The following is an 18,331-nucleotide window of genomic DNA, read 5'->3' as shown; positions in this document are numbered from 1 at the left end:
CGCGAGGGAAAAACGACTGTCTGAACGCTTCAGTACGAGCTCTGATTTCCCTTATCTTCATATGGTGAACATTGCGCGATTTGAAAGCTGGTGGTAACAAAATATGCTTTACATCCTCAGTTAAGATCGGATTATGGAATTTAGTGAGCAGCCCCTTCCGTATAGCGCGCCGTCTATCTGCAAGTGTGTCCCACTTCAAACTTTCTATGAGGTTTGTAACGCTCTCACGATGGCTAAATGTACCAGTCACCAATCTTTGCCGCCGGCCGAAGTGGCCGTGCGGTTAAAGGCGCTGCAGTCTGGAACCGCAAGACCGCTACGGTCGCAGGTTCGAATCCTGCCTCGGGCATGGATGTTTGTGATGTCCTTAGGTTAGTTAGGTTTAACTAGTTCTAAGTTCTAGGGGACTAATGACCTCAGCAGTTGAGTCCCATAGTGCTCAGAGCCATTTTTGAACCAATCTTTGCCGCTCGCCTTTGGACCTTCTCAATCTACTGAATCAGACCCAACTGGTAAGGATCCCACACAGACGAACAATACTCTAAGACTGGACGAACTAACGTATTGCAAACTATTTCCTTTGTTGAGGGACCGCATCGCTTCAGGATTCTACCGATAAACCGCAATCTAGAGTTCCCCTTACCCGTTACTTGTGTAATCTGATCATTCCATTTGAGATCATTTCGAATAGTCACACCCAGATAGTTGACGGATGTTAGCGCTTCCAAAAACTGGGCATTTATTTTGCACTCGTACATTAATGGGAATTTTCGCTTTGTTATGCGCAGTAGGTTACACTTACTAATATTGAGAGATAACTGCCAGTAATTACACCACGCATTTATTTTCTGCAAATCCTCATTGATTTGTTCACAACTTTCGTGTGATACTACTTTCCTGTAGACTACAGCATCATCGGCAGACAGTCTAATGCCGCTGTCAGTAGCATCAACCAGATCGTTTATGTAAATCGTAAAAAGCAGCTGACCTATTACGCTGCCCTGGGGCACACCTGAAGTTACGCTTGTTTCTGTTGAAGTCACCCCGTTGAGGACGACATACTGCTCACCGTCTGTTAGAAAACTTTCTATGCAACCGTATATGCCATCGGATAGACCGTAAGCGCGCACTTTTTGGAGCAAGCGACAGTGCGGAAATGAGTCGAACGCTTTACAAAAGTCGGGAAATATGGTATCGACCTGAGAGCCGGTATCTAGAGCCTATTGTATATCATGCACAAAGAGGGCCAGCTGTGTCTCGCATGACCGCTGTTTCTAAAACCGTGCTGGTTTTTGCAGATGAGCTTCTCAGAGTCTAGAAAGGCCATTATGTCTGAACGCAAAATATGTTCCATTATTCTACAACAAATCTATGTCAGTGAAATTGGCCGGTAATTATGTCCATCCGCTTTTCTACCCTTTCTATAGATTGCTATGACCTGGGACTTCTTCCAGTACTTTTTTATTTCAACAAAAACAATACTTCACCGTATCAGGTGTAAGCTTCCTTTGTAAAGAGCTTCGCAAGCTACTTCATACAACACTTAGATGCTTTCACAAACCATGAAACGATGCAAGTGCTACACTTGCTGAAAACCATTCCTCACTAACGCGTCATTTCAGAACCTGTTTACGACTTATTAGTTTGGTGCATAAGTTCGTACTTTTTTTCCATAAGTTTATTAAACACAGAAGACACACATAACAGAGACTTTAGTCATTGATAATATATTCTCTTTCACTATTTACAATAGTCTGCCAACACTGGGGTAGCTTTTCGATTTCGCGACTGTAGAAATGACGTGGTTTTGAGGCGAAGAACTCGTCGGGATGTGTTCGGAGCTCATTTTCGTCCGGAAAGGAAATTCCTTGAATGTTGGTCGATAGAGAGACAAAAATATGAAAATCTGAGGACGCTTTGTCAGGTGAATAACGCAACTCCTTTGGAGAGTGTTTTGTCAGTCTAGCAGAATGAGAGTGGCCGTTATCATGGAGTAACATCACCTCACGCAGTAGTGTTCTTGGATTCCGTCTGCAAGACGCCTCAGTTGTTGAATCAAATGTCAGCAGTGACGGTTACACCTCGGGGAAGCAATTCGTAGTTCAGCACATCGCCAGTGTTCTAGCAGACGCATAACATTATCTTTCGTGAAAGCACGTAGGTCTTTGTACGGGGAACTGCTGCTTTGTTTGGGTTCAACCATTCCTTTACTTTTCTTATGTCAACATAAAGACAACATTTCTCGTCGCCAGTAGCAACACACGATAGAAATGGCCGGTGTTGCGTTCACGGGCCAATTGACGACGAGCAAGCGGAGATGCACATACGGCTTCCCGCTGTTTTGTGTGATGTTGACTTAGAGCATGCGTACCCCCGATTCTTGAAAGTTCCCCACTGCATAAAAATATCACACGATGGTGGAATGATCACAGTTCAAACGAGTTTAAGCGATCTTCATAAAACGCCGAAGGTGTTCTTGAACGTGGAGAGTCACAAATGTCAAAACGATTCATCCCTAAAACGAGAAAACCAATCTCTTGCTATGCTCTGTCCGACGGCATTGTTCCCATACAAGGCTGAAATGTTCCTGGATCCCTGCGATGCTGTCAGCCCTGTACTGAACTCAAACACAAAAATATGTCGGATGTTCCGGTTTCTCCTCCTGACACTCCATTTCCTAGCGTCCACAGCACCACTATCTCCAAATGACAAAAAGACAATATCTAAACTCAAACAGCAAGAGTAAACAAAAAATAAAAAAAAATGACGATCGATAAATAAAGCCATAGCAACCGGAATACCAATATGCAAAATATAGATACCACGAACTTGTGCATTAACCTAATCTGTTACAACCTCAAGGTTATTTATATTGCTCATTTCTTAATGACTGTTATCATATCATTCACTACAGTCCGTAGCAAAACGTCCCTAAGCTTCGGGATTCTACAGAGACTATACAAGTAATAACGATAGTCATTGTATACTTATGTACTCAGCTGGGAGATGCAAATTTTCAATACTACATTTGAACGCTCCAGACAAACTCTCAACCACTAAGTATGAGTCCAGACCGTCGGCTAAGTAAACCCACATTCATGCAAAAAGAACAGCACTTCCACTGTCTCTTAACATCATGTATAATGCGCAAAAATAATAACTTTCGTAGGCGGCGACCAGCTGCATGGAGTCCACTTTTTGATCGGCGCCGCTTTTTCCGAAAGCCCGCGGTTTTCTGCAAACTTTTACTTCTGGCGCGTGTGGAAGGAACATCGGCAGATGAATCACTGGAGAATCTATACATAAAAAAAAAGTTCAAATGTCTGTGAAATCTTATGGTACGTAACTGCTAAGGTCATCAGTCCCTAAGCTTACACACTACTTAACCTAAATTATCCTAAGGACAAACACACACACCCATGCCCGAGGGAGGACTCGAAACTCCGCTGGGGCAAGAGAATCTATACTTCCTCCCACACGTCGTCAAACTAAAATAATTCCAACTACAAACCACACATCGTACACTCGAAGAAAAAAAAAAAAAGAGAGAAATCACGAGCCGCGAAGGAATTATTCGTACAGGAAGGAAATCGATAGATATGCTGTACAAGTACCAACGAATAAATGATTACAGTGTCAGAAAAATTGGATGATTTATTGAATAGAAAGAGCCTCACAAATTGAGCATATCAGTAACGCTTTGGTCCACATCTGGCTCTTATGATGGTCAGAGGGTTCTACCCATAATGTTTCAAACGTTCTCAGTTGGGGAAAGATCCAGCGACGTTACTGTCAAAGATAGGGTTTGGCAAACACGGAGACAAGCAGTAGGAACTCTTGGTAGATGAGGACAGGCATTATCTTGCATGAAGTGTAAGCCCAGGATGGCCTGCCATGATGGGCATAGAATATCGTCGACGCACCACTGTGCAGCAATGGTGCCGCGAGGAACGACCAAAGAGGTCCTGCTATGAAAGGAAATGATACCCCAGACCATCATTTCTGGTTGTTTGGCCGTATGGTGAGTGACAGCCATGTGGGTGTCCCATCGCTGGCCAGAGCGTCTCCAGACACGAGTGCGGCGTCCAGTCTCATTGACTGGAGTAGGATTGTTTTCAGTGACGAGTCCCGCTTCCAACTGAGCCCCGATGACCAGCAGAGACGTGTCTGGAGACGCCGCAGTTGGCGGTGTGATACCAAACTAACTGCCACCCGCCATATGGCCTAATAACCAGGAGTGATGGTCAGCAGCGCAGTTTTCTTTCATAGCAGCACCTCTTTGGGATATCCTTAAGCCTAGTTTACACGACGACAGTGGGTTGCGCCACTCGTTGCGTGGAATGAGTTGCACGCAAGTAGTTTCATGTATGACTGTAGACACGGCGACACCAGTATACATACACTTCAGTTCCGTCATTTTGTGAGTCCTTGAGTCGTGTCTGAAATGAAAGTTTTTGGCAGGTGCACGTCGCGCGAGTTGTGATAGAGTTAAAGCTTGTTGCGTGTAATCGCTGCATAAGAAAAAATAAGAAACGTGTTTCGATTCGTGACTGGATGAAGAAAAGACGGCAGCTCGGTTGCTCTGCATCCTTGCTTAAATAATTTATAACGGAAGATCCAAGAAGTTCTTTTAATTATCTTAGAATGTCGCCAGAACTGTTAACGTTTCTTCTAAATAGAGTTAATTATGCAATAAGGAATAAAGATATTTTAATGCATGAAGCACTGTCGCCAGAACTGAAATTACATATCACATTGTATGCATTGCAATCGAGAACACTCGGCATGCTATAAGATGAGGTTTTAGTTGGTAATTACGCTTTTTCATTAACACCAATAATTATTAACATTAACAGCAGTAATTATTCGAAGCAGGTCGATATTAGGAAGAGAATGGTCTCCAAACAACTCTCTTAAAGATAGATCTGTACAGTGGCAGTACTTCAAAATTATAATGATATGTGAATGGGGAGCACTGCAGCGACGTTTTAAATAGATGAATATTGAATAAAGACTAGAGCTTCTTGAGTTTGTATAGCCTTTCTTCCTGTCAACAATATCCCTTAACAAAGAGTTGGCCAACTCGAACGATGGGATTTTAGTCTTGTAGACGAGAGTATTGCCACAGTTAGAATTACACTTGCTTGTGTTTTTCTTAATTCAGTTGTATATGTGCTCCTAACTCACTAAATGTTGCTCTGCAGCTCAGATACTGTCAAACCATCTATGTTATGATCGCACATAATGGTCTCAGCGGCAGCAATATGTTGCTAATTTTTGTAATCAGCATCACTGAAATCCCACAAACACCTATTCAAGGCATAGATATCCAAAAAGCGAACATTATTCTCCGTTCTCCACTTTAAATTTCAGTTTGTCTACACTCTGCGAACACACGTAACCTCAAAACTCATGCAACTAGTGTCGCCAAAAATATGGAACACGCCGAAAGTGTTTAGTTTCACTAACGAGTTGCCCAAACGCGGGCGCGCATGCGCAGTGGCCGGTAGCGCAGTTGCCTGCGACTTAGTGTCGTCGTGTAAACTAGGCTTCACATCCAACATTCCAAGTTCAAATGGTTCAAATGGCTCTGAGGACTATGGGACTTAAAATCTGAGGTCATCAGTCCCCTAGAACTTAGAACTACTTAAACCTAACTAACCTAAGGACATCACACACATCCATGCCCGAGGCAGGATTCGAACCTGCGACCGTAGCAGTCACGCGGTTCCGGACTGGAGCGCCTAGAACCGCTCGGCCACCGCGGCCAGCTAACTTTCCAATTGGACAGAATTTGGCACGATATCCCTCAAGAGGACATCCAACAACTCTGGCAATAAATGGCGAACCGAATAACTGCTTGCATAAGCGTCAGAGGTGGACCAAGGTGTTGCTGACTTGCTCAATCGTGATGCTCTTTTTCTTGATTAAATCTTCCAGTTTTTCTGAAACTGTAATCATCTGTTTATCTGTACATGTGTGTCACGTCTAATAATTTCCGGTAATTATTTCGTGGTGCGTCGTCTGTATCCTCTTTTTTATCCGTCTTAGACTGTATATTGCCAATGCACCAACTTCGCTCGTGTAGGCACGTAGAGCAATGTTTATAGTAGTGACATGGCCAAAATTTTCAGATCATCGGAAGGTCTCTCTGCATGTGATTACAAGCCGCTGCACCACGGAGCGGATGTGATGTGTCGTTGAGATAACCGAATGTAATTACGGCAGTTAATAAAAGGTAAAATTTTCTTCTCACAGTGGAAAGTGTCAGACGAAAAATGTCTGGGTTACGTGCTTTACCCGTGAGTGCATCCGGATCGCAGTGTTTGCCTTGGAGAGCACAAGGCGGCGCCTGTGAACCCCTGTGTACCGGCGCGCCGTGTGGCGTCACCGCGCGGCGCCGGCCAATGGCGGGGCGGGCGTGTTCCGCGAAGCGCCCGCCGGAAGGTCGCGTATATCTGCGGATCTGCGCGCGCCCGCTGCTCCCAGTCGAGGCCCACAGCCGCGACCGCCGGCTGTCCGCACACACGTGCCGGCGCGGGAAGCACGCTGCGGGCGAGCAGGTAATGCGCGCCGCGTCAGGTAGTGTCAGGTCGCCAGACCGGCTTACGGCCCGAGCGCTGTCAACACGTGCGCAACACGTGTCGCACAGTGCAACGGCATGCGTCACGTGCAGAATCGGCTTCTCTGTTTTTTGCTGGTTTCCATCGATAGCCGTTTTGTCTTCATGAAAGTGTGTGTGTGTGTGTGTGTGTGTGTGAATGTGTGTGTATGTGTGTGTGCGGGCGTGTGTGAGTGCCAACATTTCCATTTCCGAAGAGTTAGCTTTATAATTTAACATATATTTTATCATTTAGCAGTCATCAGCCCAGAAGACCAGGTACTGCCTCAATAATCGTGACAGCACACGAAGAATAAATGTTCTGGCAGGGTCCCCTGCTTTCTACTTGTTGGTTCTTGTTCCAGTTTCCTTTTCTCTTTTAATTCAATACCAATCTTTTACTATTCTTTCTAGGCAGTACTCCACATCTTTTTATGAAAGACACCACAAGCTGCTAAAATCTTCATTTTGCCGCAACCAATTTCGACAAAGTGCCATCATATGGAGACTTTAGAATTTTAAAGTGGGAGTAGTTGTATTCTGGGCTAGATGATGTCGAGCCATAGTCCAAGACAGCTTCCTTTCACAGCATTAAATCTGTACATTACTTATTTTAAATTATGGACATGTGGTATACAACATTTTAGGATTCTGAACTCTGTCAGGTGATGGCATTTTGTCGAAACATCTTGCAAACACTATAAAGTTTTTAGTGACTTGCGATGGTAGGCATAAAGGTGACCATCTTTTATTATTTACAAGAGGAGACACGCTAATTAATCTGATACTGTGCCGTATACTGAACTGACTGTAATGTGACATGTTTGTTGGGTCCCTATTTTCTTTCACAAGCAGAGAAGACTGTCGTACATGGATAGTAGTGTACCTAGGAATACAGTCATAATGTTTCCTGGACGGTTTTACAATGTAGTGGCCGTCATAAGCAGTTTATAGCATTTTATGCTACTTTTGTTGTTGTGAGATACGCGGTTTCTAAACTTTTTGAGTTCTATATATATTTGGAAGTGCTGTATAATATTTTATAGCTATTTTGAGGCTATTGTTAATTTCTCAGTTAGAGTTTTATAGCAATAAAAGTTCTGATAATTTTAAAAACTAGTTACATAATGTGTAGACAGTTAAGCTATACTTCATCAACCCATCAACCGTGCATTATTTTCTTCCTTGAACCATAAGGTCTTTTTAAGATGGAAAACGTGACATTTTGATTTACAATGTTCCTCGTCTCGAAAATGGAAATTTGTGCTAGTTGTCCATAATTTCTGTTTCAAAATGTTTTAACTTATCGATTTTTTTAATAATACATCTTCTTAATTTGCTTTCACTAATTGGGTGTTGGTATGCAGTAAAATAATAACGTATCACGTAGGCTATTAAGTACAGTACTGACAAGATTTTCTCGACAGCAACAGTATTAAATTTGAATACAATACTTATCCTACATACATGACGATGTTGTATCTGGGAACAGTTTTTCGGATTTGGAAAAATTTTACTTTTACGGAATATTTTTTTTTTTCAAGAAAATACCGCAGCACTCAACGCAATCGCTATAGAATCACTTTACTGGAAGGACTAATTTAGGGCGCAGTCGGGGATGATACAATATCACATCCTCCACTTCTGTCATTTAAAGCGTTTGTTTACATTCTCCTGAAACGTACAAAAATCTTTCTCGTGCTCGCCTGGCGAATTGGCGCCTCTTATGCAGTACCCAGCACAGCGCTCCCAGTCGTTCTCAACACTTGATCAGCCTCTTGAGTTCGCTTGCTCCTCAATATATTCTTTATCTGCTGGCCTCCAGTCTTCACTCGTCTGCTATTTTTATTCTCCATCATCTTTGTTTAGACCTAACACGTGATCATAGTTTTTTCAAACATATTGAGTCTTTCGTATCTGCCTTCCAGATTGTTCATGTTCCTGCGCCATAGAGAAAACTAGTCGACAACTGTTGTCTCTCCCTATCTAGAACATTTGCATTAACGAGGAGAAGGGGAAACGGAAACTTAGACATCTTGAGCTGATCTTATGAGGTGGTTCACGTTGCTTTACTTCATTGTTAGGTCTAATTAAAATAAAGCATCCTTATTTCTAATATCATTTCTGGTGAGGGCACCACCATCCAAGAAACATTCGCCACAATATAAACAGCCAATATCTTTTGCTCATCTATGTCTACATCACTACTAGTTCATCGAACCGCCTTCAGATTATTGCTCTACCATTCCACTCTCGAACAGCGCGCGGGATAAACGAGCATTTAAACCTTTCTTGTGCGAATTCTGATTTCTCTTATTTTATTACTATGACCGTTTCTCCGTATGTAGGTTGGCACCAACAAAGTGTTTTTGCATTGGGAGGAGAAAGCTGGTGACTGAAATTTCGTGAGAATACCTCATCGAAACGAAAAAAGCCTTCGTTTCAATGAACTGCCGACCAAACAGAGGACGGACAAGCGTAATGTAGGCAGACCCTTTAGTAGACCTGTCGCATCTTCTAATGTTCTGTTAACAAAATGCAGTTTTGGGTTGTCCTTCCTACAAAATTATCAATGTGATTGTTTGAATTTCAGTCGTTCGTAGTTGTAATCCCTGGGTTTTGCATCACCTCGGTTCCGAGAGTTCCGGAACCTGTACAGATAAACGGAGTAGAGATCAACAGAAACATCAGTTCCGCCCTTTTTATTGCTCATGAAAACCACACATTGCATGTTGTAACACCGTACAGCGAGACCTTCAGAGGTGGTGGTCCAGATTGATGTACACACCGGTACCTCTAATACCCAGTAGCACGTCCTCTTGCATTGATGCATGCCTGTATTCGTCGTCGCATACTATCCACAAGTTCATCAAGGCACTGTTGGTCCAGATTCTCCCACTCCTCAACGGCGATTCGGCGTAGATCCCTCAGAGTGGTTGGTGCGTCACGTCTTCCTTAAACAGCCCTTTTCTGCCTATCCCAGGCATGTTCGATAGGGTTGATGTCTGGAGAACATGTTGGCCACTCTAGTCGAGCGTTGTCGTTATCCTGAAGGAAGTCATTCACAAGATGTACACGATGGGAGAGCTAATTGTCGTCCATGAACACGAATGCCTCGCCAATATGTTGCCGAAGTGGTTGCACTATCGGTCAGAGGATTGCATTCACGTGTCTTACAGCCATTACGGCGCCTTCCATGACCATCAGCGGCGTACGTCGACCCCACATAATGCCACCCCAAAACAGCAGGGAACCTCCACCTTGCTGCACTCGCTTGACAGTGTGTCTAAGGCGTTCAGCCTGACCGGGTTGCCTCCAAACACGTCTCAGACGATTGTCTGGTTGAAGGCGTATGCGACACTCATCGGTGAAGATAACGTGATGTCAATACTGAGCGGTCCCTTCGGCGTGTAGTTGGGCCCATCTTACCGCGCTGCATGGTGCCATGGTTGCAAAGATGTACGCCGGGAGTGAAGTTGCACATAATGCAGCTATGGCGCCCAGTTTCAGTCGAAACACGACGTGCTGTGCTTGCACGAAAATCATTATTCAACATGGTGGCTGTGGTGTCACCGCCAGACACCACACTTGCTAGGTGGTAGCTTTTAAATCGGCCGCGGTCCATTAGTATACGTCGGACCCGCGTGTCGCCACTATCAGTGATTGCAGACCGAGCGCCACCACACGGCAGGTCTAGAGAGACTTACTAGCACTCGACCCAGTTGTACAGCCGACTTTGCTAGGAAAGGTTCACTGAGAATTACGCTCTCATTTGCCGAGACGATAGTTAGCATAGCCTTCAGCTAAGTCAATTGCTACGACCTAGCAAGGCGCCATTTATCCTTTGCTATGTATCTAATGAAGCATGTACAGTAACAAGACCAATGTTCACCAATTGTGGATTAAAGTTAAGTATTCCAGGAGCTACGTACTTTTCTTTATAGCATTCATTACGTATCCTGTTTCAGACCTCACGCCATCCTGGGTGAGCTTATAGCTTGCATTTCGGCTTCCTCAAACAACACGGTGTTGGCACTTCTGCCGACACTTCAGTGGCATTGCTGTCAGGGTTCCTCCGAGCCATAATCCATGGGTAGCGGTCATCCGCTGCCGCAGTAGCCATTGGGCGGCCTGAGCGAGGCCTGTCATCGACAGTTCCTGTCTCTCTGTATCTCCTCCATGTTCGAACAACGTCGCTTTGGTTCACTCCGAGACACCTAGACACTTCCCTTGTTAAGAGCCCTTCCTAGCACAAAGAAACAATGCGGACGCGATCGAACCGCGGTATTGACCGTGTAGGCATTGTTGAACTACAGACAACACGAGCCGTGTATCTCCTTCCTGGTGGAGTGACGAACTGATCGGCCGTCGGACCCCCTCCGTCTAATAGGCGCTGCTCATGCATGGTTGTTTACCTCTTTGGGCGGGTTTTGTGACATCTCTGAACAGTCAAATGGACTGTGTCCGTGATACAGTATCAACAGTCAACATCTACCTTCAGGAGTTCTGGGAACTGGGATATGCAAAACTTTTTTTGATGTGTGTAGTTCAACTTACAGGCTTTAGGTGTAACCTAAATTTAACGGGTTCCTTTTAGTGCTGCTGTTGATGACCTCACACTTTTCATTATTTAGAGTCAATCACCACTTTTTGCACTGCACACATAATTGTCTGAATCAGTTTTCAGTTGGTATTGATCTTCTGATGACGTTACTAGACGATAAATAAGAGCATTATCTGTAAACTAATAGGGCTGTTTAAATTGTCTCCTAAATCGTTTATATGCTTTAGATTAGGAACAGCAGGGCACCTGTAACACATCCTTGGGTGATGCCAGATATCCCTGCCGTTTTACTCGATGACTTTCCGTCAGTTACTACGAACTGTGATCCTCCTGTCAAGAAATGATGGTGAGCATAATATTAATGAAACTATTTAGTTGGTGCCTAAGTTCGTAGCTTTTTTCCCATAAGTTTAATAAACACGGCAGATATAGGTAATAGAGACTTAAGTCATGAATGACATATTCTCCATCACTATTTGTAACACTATGCCAACGCTGCGGTAACTTTTCGCTTCCGCGGTTGTAGAAATCACCTGGTTTTCAGGGGAAGAACTCGTTGGGCCATGTTCGGAGCGCATTTTCATCAAGGAACGGAAGTTCCTTGAAAATTGTCCGACAGAGAGCGGAAAATGTGAAAATGCGAGGACGCACTAACAGGTGAAAAAGGTGGATGCGGACTGACTGCTTACCCAACTCTCTTACAGCTTGTTACCATGGAGCAGCATCGCTTCACACAGTCTTCCTGACAGTGTTCTTGGACTGCCGGCCGGGGTGGCCGAGCGGTTCTAGGCGCTACAGTCTGGAACCGCGCGACCGCTACTGTCGCAGATTCGAATCCTGCCTCGGGCATGGGTGTGTGTGATGACCTTAGGTTAGTTACGTTTAAGTAGCTCTAAGTTCTATGGGACTGATGACCTCAGAAGTTAAGTCCCATAGTGCTCAGAGCCATTTGAACCATTTTTTTGTTCTTGGACAGCATCTGAGAGACGTCTCGACTGTTGACAATAAATGTCACCAGCGATGGTTACACCTCTGGGAGCAGTTCATAGTAGAGCACACCGTGGCTGTTCTACCATTTGCGTAACATTATCCTTTGTGGATGTGTGCAGGTCTTTGTACGCGGAGTTGCTGCTTTGTTTGGGCTCAGCCATTCCTGTCTTTTCCCAATGTTGGCATAAAGACACCATTTCTCGTCGCAAGTAATGATACAGGGTAGGAATGGTCAGTGTTGTTCGCAAGCCAGCCGATGACGAGTGAGTAGGGATGCGCATATGGCGACCCACTGATTTTTGTGATTTTTGCTTAGTGCACGCGGTACACACACACACACACCCGATTTTTGAATGTCCTCTATTGCATACAAACGTCGCAAGATGGCAGAATGATCACAGTTGATCACATCTGCCATTCTCGAGTCCACTGACGTGGATAATTGTGGATTAACGTGTTCAAACGGTCTTCACGTAACACCGAAGGTGTTCCTGAGCGTGGAGAGTCACTAATGTCTAAACCTTTCCAATGGCATTAAACGCAAGAATATGTCAGAAATGTTCCGATTCTCCACTTGGCTTTCCATATTCTAGCGTCCACAGCTCCACTCATTATCTCCAAATGACAAAATGATAAAGAAACTTTCCTGGCAGATTAAAACTGTGTGCCGGACCGAGACTCGAACTCGGGACCTTTGCCTTTCGCTGGCAAGTGCTCTACCATCTGAGCTACCCAAGCACGACTCACGCCCTCTCCTCACAGCCCTTACTTCTGCCAGGACCTCGTCTCCTACCTTCCAAACTTTACAGAAGCTCTCCTGCGAACCTTGAGGAACTAGCACTCCTGAAAGAATGTATATTGCGGAGACATGGCTTAGCCACAGCCTGGGCGATGTTTCCAGAATGAGAATTTCACTCTGCAGCGCACACTCCGCTGCAGAGTGAAATTCCCATTCCGAAAATGATGAAATGAAATGTCGTGTGACGAGGGCCTCCCGACCGGTCGCCTGGTGCAAGTCTTTCGATTTGACGCCACTTCGGCGACTTGCGCGTCGATGGGGATGATATGATGATGATTTGGACAACACAACACCCAGTCCCTGAGCGGAGAAAATCTCCGACCCAGCCGGGAATCGAACCCGGGCCCTTAGGATTGACAGTCTGTCGCGCTGACCACTCAGCTACCGGGGACGGACTCCAAAAATGATAAAGTGTATACTCAAATAGCAACAGGGAACCACAAATAAAGAATCGATAAATAAACCCATAGCAACCGGAATACTAACATGCAAAACAAGAACGCTTCGAACTTATGCACCAACCCAACATAAACGTGAATAGCCGTCTGGCTATGAACACGACAGTTAAAAACTTGTGAAACTGACATCTAAGCTGATAGAATCAGAACTTTGGAAGTCTGCAGAGAACTAACGTATTTTAAACTTTATTTTTATGGACAAGCCTTACACATACACCTAATAAACTGTTATATTTTGCAAAAGTTTTTGGGTGAAGTTCTTTTGTAACTAATTCATATTTGATAATCAAAATATCCGCGGGTGAACTGCCGGTCTACAGTGCCCGTTGGACACTGTAGACCGGCAGTACACCCGTGGATATTTTGATTATCAAATACGCCGGGAGAAACTCAAGAATCACAACAATTCATATTTGGCTCTGTTTCGAAATATCTGGTTGACTGGTGGCATTAGTGGGCGCCAAATCACATACTAATTATTTTTGCCCCCCTGTCCTTTCAAATTTACCAGGTTCACTTGAAAACACTGCATCGTTTTGCTGGACAGGTGTTAAGAAAAGAAACAAATCTCTACTTCCTTAGAACCCGTGACACATTGCATATGCAATCTACCACAGATTCATAATAATTCAGGTCTACGGAAATATAGATTTTTCACTCTGAAATTTGAGATAAAATGTGAGTCGTGTCAGTGATACAAGTATCCTACCATTACTATTGCTAGGAATTTTATACTTTTAAATATATCTGACGGCAACTCGAGGCTGTAACTCAGGTATTAGTGTTTTAAAGCCCGTTCACGATGTGGGCATTAGAGACGGAACGCAAGTTGGGGTTGCCAGAGGATGAGCAAGGATATTGACTGCGCCACTTTCCATCTGGGAATTTACCTTAAGGATTTAGAAGAAAATGAAACTTAGATGTGGGTGGCCTGAAGTATATTTGAAACCCACCCACCTCGAATGAGAGTCCAGTGCCTTACCACTGCGCCACCTCGCTCGCGTTGAGTCTACGTTCACATCTGGGATCGATTCACTGTAAGTCTCGGATAAAGAAAGACTAAAGTGATGTCCTGTTGATTATATTTGTATTACTCGAGGCAACATCCATTGAAGTGTGATTGTACAGAGTAAGTCTGCATTAAGAATTAGCTTCCTCGTTGCACATACAAATACGAGAGGCGTTCAATTAGTAATGCAACATTTTTTTTTTCCTCAATCAGTTTCGGTTGAGAAAATACGGAATTTGTTGTGGGACATCGTGGAATATTCCCGCTTCAGTCCCTATTGTTTCATGAAGTTCCAATAACTGGGGGCGCTGTAGGTAGCATTCAAAGTGGCGTCTGTAACGAAGGTGTGTCCCAAGCAGAGAGCTGTCACTGAGTTTCTCTTGGCAGAAATCCAGAGCATCGCAGACATTCATAGGCACTTACAGAACGTCTACGGAGTCCTGGCAGTGAACAAAAGCACGGTGAGACGTTGGGCGAGGCGCCTGTCATCACGGCAACAACGTCACGCAAACCCGTCCGATCTTCCGCGAGCCCGCCGGCCGAACACAGCTGTGGCTCCTGCAGTGTTGGAACGTGCGGACAGTCTCATTCGAGGTGATCGACGGATCGCAATCAAACAACTCGCTACACAATTGGACGTCTCCATTGGTTGTGCTGACACACTCGTCCACCAGTTGGGATACTCAAAAGTGTGTGCCTGCTGTATTCCTCGCCGTGTAACAGATCATAACAGAGCAACGAAGGGCGATCTGTGCGGACTTGCTTGCGCGTTATGAGGCTGATCATGAAAGTCTTTTTTTCGGATGATGGGTAGGCTATTGATGCAGCAAGATGTTGTCTTCGACATAGACCATTAGAGTGGTACCATGCATGCAAACAGGCTCTCGTAGTAAGGTGGCATAAGGTCGTCGCATTGAACAGAGACTATGATGAAAATAGGGTTTTGTAGCCCATAGAGTGTGGAATATTATTGTGTATTGAAATCCTGAATCAAGCCAACCTGCTTTCAGAAAAAAAGTATGTGTCGCATTATTTACTGAATGCCCCTCGTATTTTGTGAGTGAGCTGACTCTCAGTATAGCAGAGGTCGTCAGATACTATGCGACATGCGCAACAAAGTATCGCAGTGCAGATTCAGCAGTTAGTATGGATCAGTCTGTGTAATATCGGAAAGTGAATTCTCTCGAACCTTCCATTCTGTTGCGTCTGCGACAGTACAATTGGGATGCAGTGACTTCTGCTGAAAAAGCAACGCATGCTCATATTCCTGAATGGACAATGGAGTGAGAAAGAAAATCTTACTATATCGAACAGAAACACAAAAGCCTTTCTTGGGTGATTAAATGTTCCTGATATGTGCTGCTATCCATCTGCTACACTGTTAATTCTTAGATCTTAACAAAAATAAACTCCATATTCGTTTTCTTCGTGCATTACGCAGACCCACCTTCAGTGGCGACGCACGCTATGGGTCTTTTGCTTGAGGTTTTTGCATTAGTCCAGCCTCTGCTGCATTTATATAAATACTAACTCAGCACAGAAGGTGGCCTTTTAGTATCTCCAGTCTATCTATCCATCTATCGCTTGAGCCTTGTCCTGCAGTTACGCAGGGTCAGCCATGGGTAATCGGATTTGGCATGTTAATGTTTAAGGGGTGGCCGAATCCCCTTCCTGCCGCCACCCTGTACCCCCCAGGACGGAATTAGTGTACCCCCAACTGTCTGCGTCGAGTGTAATCAGTGGAATAGTGCGAAAGTGTTCAGATGGCTGTGAGCCGTGCAACTGAGGCGGAACATGGCGACCAGCCCGGTATTCACCTAGCGGGATGTGGAAAACCGCCTAAAAACCACATCCAGGCTGGCCAGCACATCGGCCCTCGTCGTTAATCCGCCGGGAGGATTCGATCCGGGGCCGGCGCGCCTACCCGAGTCCAGGAAGCAACGCGTTAGCGCTCTCGGCTACCCAGGCGGGTTTTAGTATCTCCATCTACGCAGTGAGATTGCTTTTTTGTATATATTTTTGTGGTTTTGTGTCTATCTAAAAATTCTCGTAAATATCAGAGTATGGACGTTTGCGATAGGTCGATATTCATGTGAAGGCGGAACTGCCGACGACACTGCAAAATATCAAGAAGGAAATCGAGTACAGAAAAAAGTATTTCCTTTCAGTTGCACGGAAGTCGAGCGCTAAAAATAATATTCAACTGTTATCTCTAACATTTGCATCAATGATTTACATACAGAAAAAGTGTTGATATCTAGTATGTGAGTAATTGCTATGGCTATTTATCGTCAGAACGAATTTGACACATATACAAGTACACGCACAGAAATCGGTAACCTTCAGTTTCTTGATACAATAAATTCGCTCCTGTGTCCAATCGCTTGTTTCAATAAACAAAAGTTAAATTGCAATATTTTTAAAAGTCTTCGCAGAAACTACGAAATCCAAATCTTATTATGTTAAGGGCTTTGGTGGACTATTTTAAAGCATGTAATATTCCCAGAAAATCCTGTAACCTGGGCGTCTTACTAACAAGAAAGAATTGCTGCAGTGGTAGAATCGGTAAACGTGCTGATTCTTTCTTGCCGAACGAGGAAATTAGTGTCTTTCTTGTGACCTTTTGATAAGTTATCGTCGTATGTTTAGTAAATTTTTGTGATTGAAGAGACTGTTTATGTTTATCATCAGTTTAAATTACGTCTTCAGGCAGTTACTACCAGGTGTACAAGTATGAAACCGGAATTTCCCTATAGATGGTGCTAGTAGTCAGTGTAGTGCCCACGAGACCGCGCCTGTAGCGCCATCTGTTTCCTGTAACGGCTGACGATCAATGTCAACACACAGTAACCCAAGTTCCATACATGGGTATCTGTTTCAAACCCGTAGACATGTCGACTTTTGTGCCTAAGAGCTACGATTCGGGGACAGAATTGGTTTTCTGTACATCATTTGAAGAAAAGTGATGCAGAATCGCATCGAAAGCGTGTCGAAGCTTTCGGCGAACATGCCCATGGCAAAACACAGCGTTTTTAGTGGTTCAAAAAATTGAAAAGCGATGATTTTGACGTGAGAAACGACGTGCTTGGTAAACCACCGAAAAAGTTCTAAGACGTCGAATTGCAGGCCTTACTGCATGAAGATGATACTGAAACTCATCAGGAACTCGCGGAACAATTGAATGTGACGCAGGAAGCCTTTTCTCTTCGGTTGAAAGCTGTGGGAGAGGGAGAGGTGCAGAAATTGGGAAAACGCGCTCCGCAATAACTGAATGAAAGACAGCAGGAAAATAAAGACCATTTGCGAAATGCTGCTCGCCAGATACAAAAGAAAGTCTTTTTCTCCATAGAATAGTGACAGGTGATGAAAAATGGATATATTTTGAGAAACCTAAGCGTCGTAAATCATGGGTGAATCCAGGAATACCATCGGCATCTACTACAAAACCAAATCGCTTTGGAAAGAAGACAATGCTCTGTGTCTGGTGGGATCAGAAGGGTGTCATCTATAATGAGGTGCTAAAACTTGGTGAAACCGTTACCACTGATCGCAACCAAGGCAAATGACCGATTTAAATCGAGCATTACGTGAAAAACGACCGGAATATGGAAAAAAGGCAACACAAAGTTATTGTGCTCCATGATAACGCCCCATCAACACACACAGCAAAACGGGTCAGGGAAATGATCGAGGCATTCAGTTGGGAAATACTAGAGCATGCGGCTTATTCTCCAGACTTGGCTCCGTCCGATTGTCATCTATCTGCATCATTGAGACACGCTCTCGCTGAAAAACGCTTCAATTCGAACAAAAATGTACGAAAATGGCTCGTTGACTGATTCGCTTTAAAAGAAGAGCTGTTTTTTTTGGTGTGGCATTCATAGCCTGCCGGAGAGGCGGGAGAAATATA

The 18,331-nt window shown here is 44.3% G+C and overlaps 1 protein-coding gene across 1 annotated transcript in view; it reads left to right on the top strand.

Annotated features, from left to right (window-relative positions):
- The first annotated feature begins 6,498 nt into the window (after window positions 1-6,498).
- The window catches only part of LOC124777307, a 151,094-nt gene continuing 139,261 nt past the window's right edge, over window positions 6,499-18,331 (top strand). Inside the window, exon 1 of the mRNA XM_047252662.1 lies at window positions 6,499-6,563. The gene's annotated coding sequence lies outside the window, so the exon portion shown is untranslated. The remainder of the gene's footprint in view (window positions 6,564-18,331) is intronic.

This window comes from Schistocerca piceifrons, chromosome 2 (genome assembly GCF_021461385.2).
Source record: "Schistocerca piceifrons isolate TAMUIC-IGC-003096 chromosome 2, iqSchPice1.1, whole genome shotgun sequence".
Taxonomy (NCBI): domain Eukaryota; kingdom Metazoa; phylum Arthropoda; class Insecta; order Orthoptera; family Acrididae; genus Schistocerca; species Schistocerca piceifrons.
Note: the sequence above shows the minus strand (reverse complement) of the source record. Positions and strands in the feature narration are given on the sequence as shown.